The sequence below is a fragment of the Balaenoptera physalus genome (assembly GCF_965194825.1).
Source record: "Balaenoptera physalus genome assembly, chromosome: 12".
NCBI lineage: Eukaryota > Metazoa > Chordata > Mammalia > Artiodactyla > Balaenopteridae > Balaenoptera > Balaenoptera physalus.
Window position 1 is genome coordinate 77,233,250 of NC_138897.1, and position 14,706 is coordinate 77,247,955.

Consider the following 14,706-nt stretch of genomic DNA (forward strand, 5'->3'; position numbering starts at 1 on the left):
TTATTATCATTAGCATGACCAGCTATACACTTTGGAGGGCCCTTAGTTTGAACCTGAGCTCTTTGCTGTTATTTGCTGAGGTTTTCCATCTGTAAAGTGGGGCCAATAAGATCAGCCACCACATAGACATGCATGAAGATTAAATCAGTTAATGTTCAGAAAGCCAGACGCCTGCGAGGTGCTCATAAACGTGAGCACAGTGGGTATCGTTCTCACCGATACACCCACTTCATGGAGGCAGGCTCCCAGAACCAACCAGGAAGCAGCCGCCCTCTGCAGGCTGAAGCAGCCGCCCTGCACTGGCAGTTCACCAATCAATACTTCCCTTAAGCACGCATGATCCCCCTGGTTTCTAGATAATGTGTCTGTGGTCTCAGAGGGTAATTACTCCAGCAGCAAGAGAGGGAGCCGATTCTGTGTCTGTGGAGAACCCCACTTGCACTGTTGCTACACGCCAGCCTCATCCCCTTAACAGGATGTCAGAAGCCTAATTATGCCTCCTGCTTTCACAGAGGAGGGAGGGAAGCCCTTGGCCCAGATCTGGTTTGGCCTCACTGGAACTGCTTAAAGATTCCCCAGGGCTCAGCAGCACTCAGCACGGTAGAGGACAGAGGCTCCCGGCCGTACTACCTGCAGATACCTGCAGTATTTTATGATCACGATTAGGAAGAGTTGTTTACAGACACTACTTCTTTTTTTACTTTATTGTTTAATTTTTTAGTGATTTCTTTTAATCCTTGCGGTGACCCTGAAGGAAAGAGCCATTTTTACAGATGCAGAAGGGGAGGTCAGAGAGGTGAACTGATTCGCCAAAGTCACACAGCCCACGGGTGGCCAAGGTGGAATTTAAACCCAGCACCATAAGACATGGCTCAACAACCCCCTCTCCGGCTCAACAAAACCCCACTCTGCTAAACTCCCCGGGCTTGGGCTCGTTCATACACTGCAAAGAGGCCGCCTCTGTAACCGGGAGAAGGTTGCCATTACCTGTTGATGAGCGAGACCACGGCGGCAAAGACCTCTTGGTACAGGCCCGAGGCCATGCCCTCCACACACTCCACTCCTGTCATCTTGAGCCCTGCAGTGGGGAAGGGGGGGGGTTGGCACCCCGTGGTCAGGACCTTGCCTGGGGCCGAGGACGTCGCTCCAATGCCATCACTACTGGCCTTAGCGCATCTTCCCCCAACGCGCACACACACGTCCCCGTACTGCTGAAATTACTTAGGTTCTTAGGACCAAATTCAAGTGTCTTACCAAGTCTTCCAGGGTCCTGTGTAACCTGGCCCTACCTCCCTAACCTCCATTGTGATCTCCTGCTCAACCCTCAGGGCTCAACCCCACATCACCTCCTCAGGGAAGCCTGCCTTGACCACCACCACCAACCCGTTAAGCCAATTCCCAGGTCTACCTTGCTTTTTTGAAAATTTTATTTATTTTTCAAACTGAAGTAATGATTGACATACCAAAAAACCTGTACATTTTTAATGTATACATCCTGATGAGTTTGAAGTATACACCCATGACACCATCACCATGAACACACCACAAACATAACCATCACATCTAAAAGTTTCTTCCCTCCCTCTTTGTGTGTGTGTGTGCGTGCGTGCGTGCATGCGTGTATGCGTGCACGCGCGTGAGATAGGAAGTTTTAACATAAAATTAACAAATTTTTAAGTATAGAATACGGTATTGTTAACTATAGGGACTTTGCTGTACAGTAGAGATATTCATCTACTGATCATTTTATTCATCTACCCTCTAGGATTTATTCATCTTGACTAAAACTATGTGCCCTTTGATCAAAATGTCCCATTTCCCCCTCCCTCCACCTCCCTGGTAACCACCATTCTACTCTCTGCCTCTATGAGTTTGACTTTTTGAGGTTTCTGATGTGAGTAGTGTACTATCCAATAGTTAAAAAAAAAAAAAAAAAAAAGAAGGAAATCCTGCCATTTGCTACAACATGGATGAACTTGGAGGACGTCATGCTAAGTGAAGTAAACCGGACACAGGAGGACAGATCTACCCTGATTTTACAGCACTGACCACAGCACATATGTACTTTGTGGTTATTTTGTTAACCTGCATTTCCGCCCCCCGCCACCCAGGCAGGGAGCGCCCTGAGGATGAGGACTACCTCTGGGTTTGCTGGCTCCAAATCCCCAATTCCTGACACATAGCAGTTGCTCAGTAAATATCTGTTGTTTCCTCTTTCTAGAGGGAAATTTGTCAATTTTATAGTAGAAGCCATAACATGTTCATATACTTGGACTTAATAACTTCACTCTTAGGATTTTACTCTAATGAAATAATTCAGAGAAACAAAGATTTCTAAGTATGTATGTTCTCCCAATTGTTGCTTAAATTGGCAAAAAAAAAAAAAATCACTTTTTTGAGACAAACTGAACATCCAACAATAGGAAATGGGTCAGATAATTTGTAGTCCATCCATACAAAGGAATACTTAAAGTCAGGTCTAGAAGAATATTGAATGAGATGGAAAAGTGCCTGCCTATAGTTTCCTCTTGTAGCTGTCTTCTGCGCTCTTGGCGTCGAGGTGTATCTGCAGAGGTCCAGGCCTGGGCACGAAGAAAGAGACCCCCAGGGGCCTAAATGCAGATCGTGTGCCCCCGGTGCCCCCGGGGCCGCTTCTGCGGTCGTCATTCCTCCCGGGGACTGTGGGGACTTCCTCCTGCTTGGCCATCCCCTTCCCGCTCTCTCCCAGGACCCTCCATGCCGTCTCCTCTGTGCACCGACTACTGTTCGGAACACACCTGGGTGTCGTGGGCGGCACTGGCTGCCCCCGCGCCACACTGACAGGGACTGTGTCCACTGCAGACACTGAGCTGCGGGACGTCGTGGAGGTGTGAGCACCCATCGCCGCCTTCTTCCGATGGCCTCGCCTGCAGGTGGCGATAAGGAGCCCCAGAAAGGAGCGCAGGGTCTGCGGGATGCTGCAACGTGGTCTCAGAGACGCTGTGGCAAAGCGCAGATGCACAGTCACTGGACACTTGTGGGCTGGCCTGCGAGTGGATAGCGGGCCATGAACAGCTGGGTGACCCGGGCCAGCCATGGGAAGTCGGTGGGCGCGGGGAGCAGGCTGGGGGCGGCCGAGCCCTCCTGGGAGGTGCTGGTCCCCCAGTGCCCTGGGCGGGGGTGAGGGGCAGGGCCTGCCTAGGTAACTGCCCCTAGAGAACTTGGGTGAGGTCGGTCCTTGGACAGAGAGCTGGGCTCCGAGCGCTCTCCTTCAGCTGCCAACTCGGCCAAAGGCGAAGTGCGCACTGTTTGGCCTGTTGCTGGGACGCAGCTCTGGAACCTGTGAGTGAAGAACGGGCGCGCGTTCGCAGGGCGCAAAAGGTTAGGGAGGGGTGGCGCATGCGCAGAGGACATGTGAGGCCCTGGGGCGCACAGGTGAGGATGCGCCCCTGGACCGTCTAGCGCTTCTGAAGCCCCCGGGGTCTGAGGGTTGGAGGTGTTTGTCTTGAGGGTGATGAGCTTCTTGGCAGGACAGCTGGCCCTTCTCCCCTGGCCGGGCCGCAGTGCTGTCGGGGGAACTAACTGTACTGGACGGGGTCCCTGCCCAGCAAAGTGGAGCAAGGTTGCTGGCTGTGCAGCTCGCACAAGAGGCGGCAGCTTTGGCAGCAGCGCCTCTGCGTCCTCCTGCCCTTTCCCCTGGCGGCACCGGAGGGGAGAGCCGCTAAGAACAGAAGTGCCCACACCACCCAGATCCTGCTGGGGTGACACCTGAAGTGGTGGCCAGGGATGGCTGAGAGGGCCATACTTACCATATGACCCCAAAACCCACTCCTAGGCAATTAACCAAGAGAAAAACTTTTCACAAAACACGTATGTGAACGTTTTAGCTATCTTGTCCACAGTTCCTAAATATAGGACTATTGAGGTTACCCAGTTTTCTTGAGTTTGTCATTTTTTAATTGTTCTTGGAATAACACTATGTATACATATTGTTTCACAGTCTAGAGTTAATATTTTACCAATTAAATAAAATTCAGAAGCCTTACATCCATATAGATTCTTTTACCTTCCACTCTTTGGTATAGTTGTCATATGTGTCACCTTTATATGACTTGAACCCCACCCTCGGAGACTGTGGTATCCTTTTTTCATACATATACAGGGAATTCCCTGGCAGTCCAGTGGTTAGGACTCAGCACTTTCACTGCTGGGGCCCCGGGTTCAACCCCTGGTAGGGGAACTAAGATCCCGCAAGCCATGCAGGCGCGGCCAAAAAAAAAAAAAAGTCATACATATATAAAATAATGTAAGAGGATAATTTTTCCAGATACTTGCCATTTTTGTTGCCCTTCTTTTGTTTCTGAAGTTGCAAGCTTACTGCTTTCTTGTGTCATTTCACTTCAGCCTGAAGAAGTTCCTTTCATGTAATATTTTTATAGCAAATTGTCTGGTGATGAATTCTCTTAGTTTTCTCTCATCTCCATCAGCCTTCATTTTGGGTTTTGTTTGGCGTTCAATCTTTAAGGATATCTTTGCTTTAAGGATATAATATCCTGGTTTGGTCTTTTCCTTTAATACTTTAAAGATGTTATTCCATTCTTTCCTGGTCTCTATGTTTTCTGATGAGAAATCACAGTCCTTCAAGTTGACATTCTGTGATGTATAACAGGTCGTTTTCCTTGACTGCTTTCAAGATTATTCTTCACCTTTGCGTTTTTATCAGATTGTGTGTCAGGGTGAGGCTTTCTGAGCTTAGATCTGTGTCTCTAAATCAGTGATGTTTTCAACCATTCTTTTCCTCATATATTTTCTTCTGCACCTTTCCTTCAGACCCTCCAACGGCACAAAAGGTAGAACTTGCAATATTGTTTCACATGTCTCTGAGACTTAATTTTTGTTCAGTCATTTTTCCTCTTTGTTTTTCAGATTGTGCCATTTCTATTGATCCATTATTTTTCTGAATCTTTCCTCTGTCTTCTCTGTTCTGTTATTCAGCCCATCCAGTGAATGTTTGCTTTTGGATATTGCATGTTAAGTTCTAAAATTTCCATTTGCTTCTTTTTCATAGTTTTTACTTCTCTGTGAAGAACTTCCTTCCATTAATTTCAAGAGGATTTACCTTTACCTCATTGAGCATGGTTGTAATGGATGCTTTGTCTGCTAATTCCTTCATGTGGGTTATTTCAGGGCTGGGTCTGTTGATTGCCTTTTTCTCTTGAGAATTGGTCACATTTTCCTAGTTCTTTGTATGCTCTGTTGTGTGATTTTGGGTGGTATCCTGGAAAGTTTGCTTATTCTGTTTCGAGACTCCGGTTCCTATTAAAATCCTCCAGAGATTGTTACTTTTTCTTTTTCTGTTGTTTTTATGAAGCAATTCATGAACAGTAAGTCAAACACGTATTGTGCCTTGTCTTCTGAGTTGTTCCAGTCTTGGTGCAGTTTTCAGGACACTGCTGTGCTGTTTGTGTCCACATGGTGCACGTACCACTCAGGGGTTAATCTGGGAATTGAGTGGCAGTTTATACTGTAGTTCACTTCTGCAAGCCTCTACTCTGCCTCGTTGGGTCTGTCTGTGCATGAGGCTCAGGGGGATCCCAGGACTTATGTTGGCTCATACACAGACTTAAATAGTCTCCTCCTCTAGCTCTCTCCTCTTTGGGCTTCTACCCACATTCTCAGGCTTCAGGGACCCCTCCTACATGTTCCTCAAAGTGTTTCAGCCTCCATGCTGTCATGTAGTTCCATATGGCCAGGTTGACCTTTCAGGTGAAATAGCAAGAGAAAAGAAAGGAAAATAACAGGCATTCCCCCACACTCTTCAGACAATAGGAGCCTCTTTACCTGTTCCTTTGTCCAGAGACACAGGTCATTTCTCAGTGAAGGTCTCTGCCATCACTGAGGTTGCAGGGGAGATGTGGTAACTGGGGAGAAAAAATCAAATGGGGATGACCCCCTCACTCCTCAACATGCAAGCCCCCCACTTTCTCACTTGTCTGCCTTGAAATAAAGGGTTGATCCCACGGTTTTAACTTTCAGCTGCTGCTGGACTTTGCACGCCTTGCGTAAGCTGGGAGACAGAGGCAGGAAAAAAACCACCATAATCACCCTGTTACAGGCTGTTATTCAACTTTGGACTTCCAGGCCCCATCTGCCTGTTAGTGTTCACTTCTTAGAGTTTCAAGTGCATGCTTTTTGTCCTCTATCTTGAGTTTCATTTGTAATCTGCGTGAGAGAGGTTGTATGGGGCTTTCTCCGTCTTGGCCCAACCAGAAGTCTTCCGTTACTTTAAAAATAAATATATTTAGATTGTCACATATAGCAAGATAGCCTCCTCTTTTCAGGCTGAATAGTGTTCCATTGTGCGTATGCCACATTTTCTTTATCCATTCATCTGTTTATGGACATTAAGTTGTTTCCATACCTTGGCTATTGTGGCTAATGCTGCCATAAAAATGGGAGTGCAGATGTCTCTTTTGAGATCCTAATTTCGATTCTTTTGGATATAGACCCAGGAGTGGGATGGCTCGATCATGCTACGTGAAATAAGCCAGTAACAGAAGGACAAATATTGCGTGGTTCCACTTTTATTAAGTATCTAAAATAGTCAAACTCACTCCAGTTGATAACACTGAATTGTATAACAGATATTTGCTGAGAGAGTAGAACTTAAATGTTTTCACTCCCACCCCATTAACTTGATGGGGGAAATCCTTTCACAATGTATCAAATCATCGGGTCACTGAACAAGGGCTACCTGCCTGATGTGCGTAGAAGCCAATACTATGGCACTGGGTTTTGAGGAGAGAGCTTTATTGTGAGGTCAATTGACAAGGAGACAGGAGGCAAGGCTCTCAAATCTGTCTCCTTGATCTAGGGTTTGGGGTGAAATTTAAGGAGTCAGGGGAACTTCAAACTTGGAAGCTGATCGGCTAGTGTTGAATCAGTCCATAGAAACAGCTACTCCTGCACCTGGAAGCCAGCTTTTCCTTACTGAAGGACTCCTCGCTTTGTAAAGGGCTCTGGTGGCAACATTTCTATTCTTTAAGTTCTGTAGACTGAAGATTCTGGGTCATGCTGGAGACATGGGTTCCCACCTTCTACGTGCACAGTGCTGTCTCTGTAAAATAACTCAAGGTTTGATTAGTCAGCCTATATAAGGAGGCAAAACCAGTTTAAGCTGGTATTGTTTCAGTTTGATTATTCAGCAGTCTCTTTAAGGAGGCAAAACCAGTTTAACCAGTTTAATGTTTTACGTACTTTTTCAACCACGTTGTAAGTAACTCACAACTGTGTTTGTCAATTATACTCCAATAAAGCTGAAAAAAAGGACCCCTTCCTCCCAAAAAAGAAAAAAATGTCAAACTCATACAGAGAGTAGAATGGTGATTGCCAGGAGCTGGCAGGAGGGGAAAATGGGGAGTTGTTGTTAAACAGCCATAAAATTTCAGTTCTGCAAAGGAATACGTTCTAGAGATCTGCTGTACAACATCTAACAATATCGTTTGTGCCTTTAAATATTTAAGAGGGGAGATCTCAAGTGTTCTTACCACAATAAAAAATGTTAGGCAGGGCTTCCCTGGTGGCGCAGTGGTTGAGAGTCTGCCTGCCAATGCAGGGGACACGGGTTCGAGCCCTGGTCTGGGAAGATCCCACATGCCACGGAGCAACTGGGCCCGTGAGCCACAATTGCTGAGCCTGCGCGTCTGGAGCCTGTGCTCCACAACAAGAGAGGCCGCGATGGTGAGAGGCCCGTGCACCGCGATGAAGAGTGGCCCCCGCTTGCCGCAACTAGAGAAAGCCCTCGCACAGAAACGAAGACTCAACACAGTCATAAATAAATAAATAAATAAATAAATAAATAAAAGAACGTGAATTTCAAAAAAAAAAAAAAATGTTAGGCAATTTCTGGTTATCACAGAATGCTTGGAATATATAACTAAAGCAGGAATATGCTAAATATCAAACTCGATAATGAGGTAATTTCCAAGAAATAAAAATTAAGATTGTTTGACAATAGAAGAATAAGTATGTCTCTCCATGTGCGCTCTGAAAAAAAGATGTTTTTATAAATGCATGTGAAAGAAAATGTTTCATAGTTATTTCTATTTTAATATGATCATGGTACATTAAAATGTATTAGTGCTTGCCTGTGAACACTAAGGTCACTTGATTTGTAATTTTCTATATTGTTCTATATTTTTGTGACTAAAGACATTACTTGGGGGAATTAAAAGAATATCTTGAAGCGATTTTGGCTTTGGATCTGCCACTAATTCCTATTTAACCTTAATTCAGGGGTCGGATTCTTTGACCCAAGGAAACAGAATAGTATAAAAAGAAAGAATGTGAGTGTCAGATGGTGGCAGTGATTAAGTATAGCAAGAGATGTCTTTGCAAAAGTTACTGTTGGTCCCAGAAGACTCTCACTTAGCTGTGTGACCCTGGGCAAGTCACTTCACCTAAATCTGTGAATTATAGGGCTGTGGTGATGATTTAAAAGTAACTGGGCATGGTGGACACTCGGAAATCCTGGGTTCTCAATAAAGCCACTGCCCTGCTCCTTGGTCCTTTGGAATGACTATATTAGTAAAATTTATACTTGACAGTAATTTTAGCTTAAAGTTTACTTTGTCTATTTCATCTCAGCCTTTTGGCTAAGATCAAGTGTAGTATCTGTTCTTGTCAATTTAAAGTTTATTTTCTCTGATATCATTGCAGCTGTTCCCACTTTTGCTTTCCACTTGCATTGACTATCTTTTTCCATCCCTTCACTTTGAGCCTATATGTGTCCTTAAAGCTGAAGCGATTCTACTGTAGGCAGCATACAGTTGCATCTTTTTTTAAAATCTATCCATATGCCTTTGGATTGGTGAATTCAATCCATTGAATTTAGAATTATTGAGAACTTACTAATGCCATATTACTGTTTTCTGGTTGTTTTGTATTCCTCTTGTTTCTTTTCCCCTCTGTTTCTGCCTACCTTTGTAAATTGGTTATTTTCTGTGGTGGTGTGCTGTTTCCCCTTTCTTTATCTTTGGTTCATCTGCTCTAGGTTTTGCTTTGTGGTTACCATGAAGCTTACGTAAGACATCTCATAGATTTAAATCGTCCATTTTAAGCTGACAGCGTCTTAACTTCAATTGCCTACAAAAACTTTACCTTTTTACTCCCCACTCTTGTTTTTGATGTCGTTATTTACGTCTTTTTATATTGTGTGTTTGTTAATACATTACAGTAGCTATAATTATTTTAAATACTCTTTTCCTTTGACCTTTATAATTAAGTGGCTAACACACCTTCCTCTTACAGATTTAGAGTTTTCTGATTGTATATTTACCTTTACCAATGTGTTGTATACTTTTATACGTTTTCATGTTGCTGATTACTGTCTTTTCATTTCAGCTTGAAGAATTCTTTTCAGCATTTCTTTCAAGGCAGGTCTAATGGTGATGAACTGCCTCAGCTTTTGTCTGCCTAGAAAAATCTTTATTTCTCCTTCATATCTGAAGGATAACTTTGATGGATAGTGTATTTTTGGTTGGTTTTTTTTTTTCTTTCAACATGTTGAATATGTCATTCCACTCTCTCCTGGCCTGTCGGGTTTCTGCTGAGAAATCTGCTGATAGTGTAATGGGGGTTCCTTTGTAAGTTAAAATCTTTTTTCCCCTGACTGCTTTTAGAATTCTTTATCCCTTGATTTTTGACAATTTCATTATAATGTGTCTTGGAGAAGGTCTTTTGAATTGACATAGTAGGACGCTCTTTTAGCTTCAAGAACATGGATGTTGTTGAGATTAACCTGGTATAAATTCAAGTTAGAGTGTTTTAATTTTAGGATGTTAAAGGTAATCCCCATGGTAAACACAAAGAAAATAGCTATAGAATATACCCAAAAGGAAGTGAGAAAGTAATTTAAATATTTTACTGTAAGAAATCAGCTAAACACACACAAAGAAAGATAGGAATGCAGGAAATGAGGGGCAAAAAAGCTTTGAGCACATGGAAAACAAATAGCACAATAGCAGAAATAAGTCTTTTTTTAAATCAGTAATTACTTTAAATGTAAATGGATTAAACTCCCCAATCAAAATATAGAGATTGGCGGAATAGGTAAAAACATATGATCCAACTATATGCTGTCTACAAGAGACTCACTTGAGATCAAAAGACTCAAACAGGTTGAAAGGATAGGAAAAGGAATTCCAAACTCAGTGAGAAAACTCAAATAGTAACCAAAAGAGAGCAGGAGTGTCTATACCAATATCAGACAAAATAGACTTTGAATTTAAAATGGATCAAAGACTTAAATATAAGAGCTATACAAATTTCTGAAGAAAAAAAGGGATAAATCTTCATAGTCTTGGATTTGGCAACGAACTCTTAAATATGATGGCAAAAGCACAAGCAACAAAAGGAAAAAGAAATACTACTTTATCAAAATTAAAATCCTTTGTGTTTCAAAGAACATGACATAATAGAGATAGCCTCAACCACCAGAGGGCAGACAGCAGAAGCAAGAAAAACTACAATCCTGAAGCCTGTGGAACAAAAACCACATTTACAGAAAGATAGACAAGATGAAAAGGCAGAGGGCTATATACCAGATGAAGGAACAAGAAAAAAACCCAGAAAAACAACTAAATGAAGTGGAGATAGGCAACCTTCCAGAAAAAATTCAGAATAATGATAGTGAAGATGATCCAGGACCTCGGAATAAGACTGGAGGCAAAGACTGAGAAGATGCAAGAAATGATTAACAAAGACCTAGAAGAATTAAAGAACAAACAAACAGAGATGACCAATACAATAACTGAAATGAAAACTACACTAGAAGGAATCAATAGCAGAATAACTGAGGCAGAAGAACGGAGAAGTGACCTGGAAGACAGAATGGTGGAATTCACTGCTGCAGAACAGACTAAAGAAAAAAGAATGAAAAGAAATGAAGACAGCCTAAGAGACCTCTGGGACAACATTAAATGCAACAACATTCACATTATAGGGGTCCCAGAAGGAGAAGAGAGAGAGAAAGGACCAGAGAAAATATTTGAAGAGATTATAGTCGAAAACTTCCCTAACATGGGAGAGGAAATAGCCACCCAAGTCCAGGAAGCGCAGAGAGTCCCATACAGGATAAACCCAAGGAGAAACACGCCGAGACACACAGTAATCAAAGTGGCAAAAATTAAAGACAAAGAAAAATTATTGAAAGCAGCGAGGGAAAAACGACAAATAACATACAAGGGAACTCCCATAAGGTTAACAGCTGATTTCTCAGCAGAAACTCTACAAGCCAGAAAGGAGTGGCATGATATACTTAAAGTGATGAAAGGGAAGAACCTACAACCAAGATTACTCTACCTGGCAAGGATCTCATTTAGATTTGATGGAGAAATCAAGAGCTTTACAGACAAGCAAAAGCTAAGAGAATTCAGCACCACCAAACCAGCTCTACAACAAATGCTAAAGGAACTTCTCTAAGTGGGAAACACAAGAGAAGAAAAGGACCTACAAAAACAAACCCAAAACAATTAAGAAAATGGTCATAGGAACATACATATTGATAATTACCTTAAACGTGAATGGATTAAATGCTCCAACCAAAAGACACAGGCTTGCTGAATGGATACAAAAACAAGACCCATATATATGCTGGCTATAAGAGACCCACTTTAGACCTAGGGACACATACAGACAAAGTGAGGGGGTGGAAAAAGATATTCCATGCAAATGGAAATCAAAAGAAAGCTGGAGTAGCTATACTCATATCAGATAAAATAGACTTTAAAATAAAGAATGTTACAAGAGACAAGGAAGGACACTACATAATGATGAAGGGATCAATCCAAGAAGAAGATATAACAATTATAAATATATATGCACCCAACATAGGAGCACCTCAATACATGAGGCAAATGCTAACAGCTATAAAAGAGGAAATCAACAGTAACACAATAATAGTGGGAGACTTTAACACCTCACTTACACCAATGGACAGAGCATCCAAAATGAAAATAAATAAGGAAACAGAAGCTTTAAATGACACAATAGACCAGATAGATTTAATTGATATTTATAGGACATTCCATCCAAAAACAGCAGATTACACGTTCTTCTCAAGTGCGCACGGAACATTCTCCAGGATAGATCACATCTTGGGTCACAAATCAAGCCTCAGTAAACTTAAGAAAATTGAAATCATATCAAGCATCTTTTCTGACCACAACGCTATGAGATTAGAAATGAATTACAGGGAAAAAAACGTAAAAAACACAAACACATGGAGGCTAAACAATACATTACTAAATAACCAAGAGATCACTGAAGAAGTCAAAGAGGAAATCAAAAAATACCTAGAGACAAATGACAATGAAAACACCATGACCCAAAACCTATGGGATGCAGCAAAAGCAGTTCTAAGAGGGAAGTTTATAGCTATACAAGCCTACCTAAAGAAACAAGAAAAATCTCAAGTAAACAATCTTACCTTACACCTAAAGAAACTAGAGAAAGAAGAACAAACAAAACCCAAAGTTAGCAGAAGGAAAGAAATCATAAAGATCAGAGCAGAAATAAATGAAATACAAACAAAGAAAACAATAGCAAATATCAATAAAACTAAAAGCTGGTTCTTTGAGAAGATAAACAAAATTGATAAGCCATTAGCCAGACTCATCAAGAAAAAGAGGGAGAGGACTCAAATCAATAAAATCAGAAATGAAAAAGGAGAAGTTACAATAGACACCACAGAAATACAAAGCATTCTAAGAGACTACTACAAGCAACTCTATGCCAGTAAAATGGACAACCTGGAAGAAATGGACAAATTCTTAGAAAGGTATAACCTTCCAAGACTGAACCAGGAAGAAACAGAAAATATGAACAGACCAATCACAAGTAATGAAATTGAAACTGTGATTAAAAATCTTCCAACAAACAAAAGTCCAGGACCAGATGGCTTCACAGGTGAATTCTATCAAACATTTAGAGAAGAGCTAACACCCATCCTTCTCAAACTCTTCCAAAAAATTGCAGAGGAAGGAACACTCCCAAACTCATTCTAAGAGGCCACCATCACCCTGATACCAAAACCAGACAAAGACACTACAAAAAAAGAAAATTACAGACCAATATCACTGATGAATATAGATGCAAAAATCCTCAACAAAATACTAGCAAACAGAATCCAACAACACATAAAAAGGATCATACACCACGATCAAGTGGGATTTATCCCAGGGATGCAAGGATTCTTCAATATACACAAATCAATCAATGTGATACACCATATTAACAAATTGAAGAATAAAAACCATATGATCATCTCAATAGATGCAGAAAAAGCTTTTGACAAAATTCAACACCCATTTATGATAAAAACTCTCTAGAAAGTGGGCATAGAGGGAACCTACCTCAACATAATAAAGGCCATATATGACAAACCCACAGCAAACATCATTCTCAACGGTGAAAAACTGAAAGCATTTCCTCTAAGATCAGGAATGAGACAAGGATGTCCACTGTCACCACTATTATTCAACATAGTTTTGGAAGTCCTAGCCACGGCAATCAGAGAAGAAAAAGAAATAAAAGGAATCCAAATTGGAAAAGAAGAAGTAAAACTGTCACTGTTTGCAGATGACATGATACTATACATAGAGAATCCTAAAACTGCCACCAGAAAACTGCTAGAGCTAATTAATGAATTTGGTAAAGTTGCAGGATACAAAATTAATGCACAGAAATCTCTTGCATTCCTATACACTAATGATGAAAAATCTGAAAGAGAAATTATGGAAACACTCCCATTTACCATTGCAACAAAAAGAATAAAATACCTAGGAATAAACCTACCTAGGGAGACAAAAGACCTGTATGCAGAAAACTATAAGACACTGATGAAAGAAATTAAAGATGATACCAACAGATGGAGAGATATACCATGTTCTTGGATTGGAAGAATCAACATTGTGAAAATGACTATACTACCAAAAGCAATCTACAAATTAAATGCAATCCCTATCAAATTACCAACGGCATTTTTTACGGAACTAGAACAAATCATCTTAAAATTTGTATGGAGACACAAAAGACCCCGATTAGCCAAAGCAGTCTTGAGGGAAAAAAACGGAGCTGAAGGAATCAGACTCCCTGACTTCAGACAATACTACAAAGCTACAGTAATCAAGACAATATGGTACTGGCACAAAAACAGAAACATAGATCAAAGGAACAAGATAGAAAGCCCAGAGATAAACCCACACACCTATGGTTAACTAATCTATGACAAAGGAGGCAAAGATATACAATGGAGAAAAGACAGTCTCTTCAATAAGTGGTGCTGGGAAAACTGGACAGCTACATGTAAAAGAATGAAATTAGAATACTCCCTAACACCATACACAAAAATAAACTCAAAATGGATTAGAGACCTAAATGTAAGACTGGACACTACAAAACTCTTAGAGGAAGAACACTCTTTGACATAAATCACAGCAAGATCTTTTTTGATCCACCTCCTAGAGTAATGGAAATAAAAACAAAAATAAACAAATGGAACCTAATGAAATTTCAAAGCTTTTGCACAGCAAAGGAAACCATAAACAAGACGAAAAGACAACCCTCAGAATGGGAGAAAATATTTACAAACGAATCAACGGACAAAGGATTAATCTCCAAAATATATAAACAGCTCATTCAGCTCAATATTAAAGAAACAAACACCCC

At 41.3% G+C, this 14,706-nt stretch overlaps 1 long non-coding RNA gene across 1 annotated transcript; it reads left to right on the forward strand.

Moving 5' to 3' along the window:
• Positions 1 to 7,389: 7,389 nt before the first annotated feature.
• Positions 7,390 to 12,214, forward strand: LOC309639085. The gene is made up of 2 exons (XR_014251458.1): positions 7,390 to 7,544; positions 7,878 to 12,214. It is a non-coding gene; the product is annotated as an uncharacterized lncRNA (long non-coding RNA).
• The last annotated feature ends 2,492 nt before the right edge of the window (positions 12,215 to 14,706 follow it).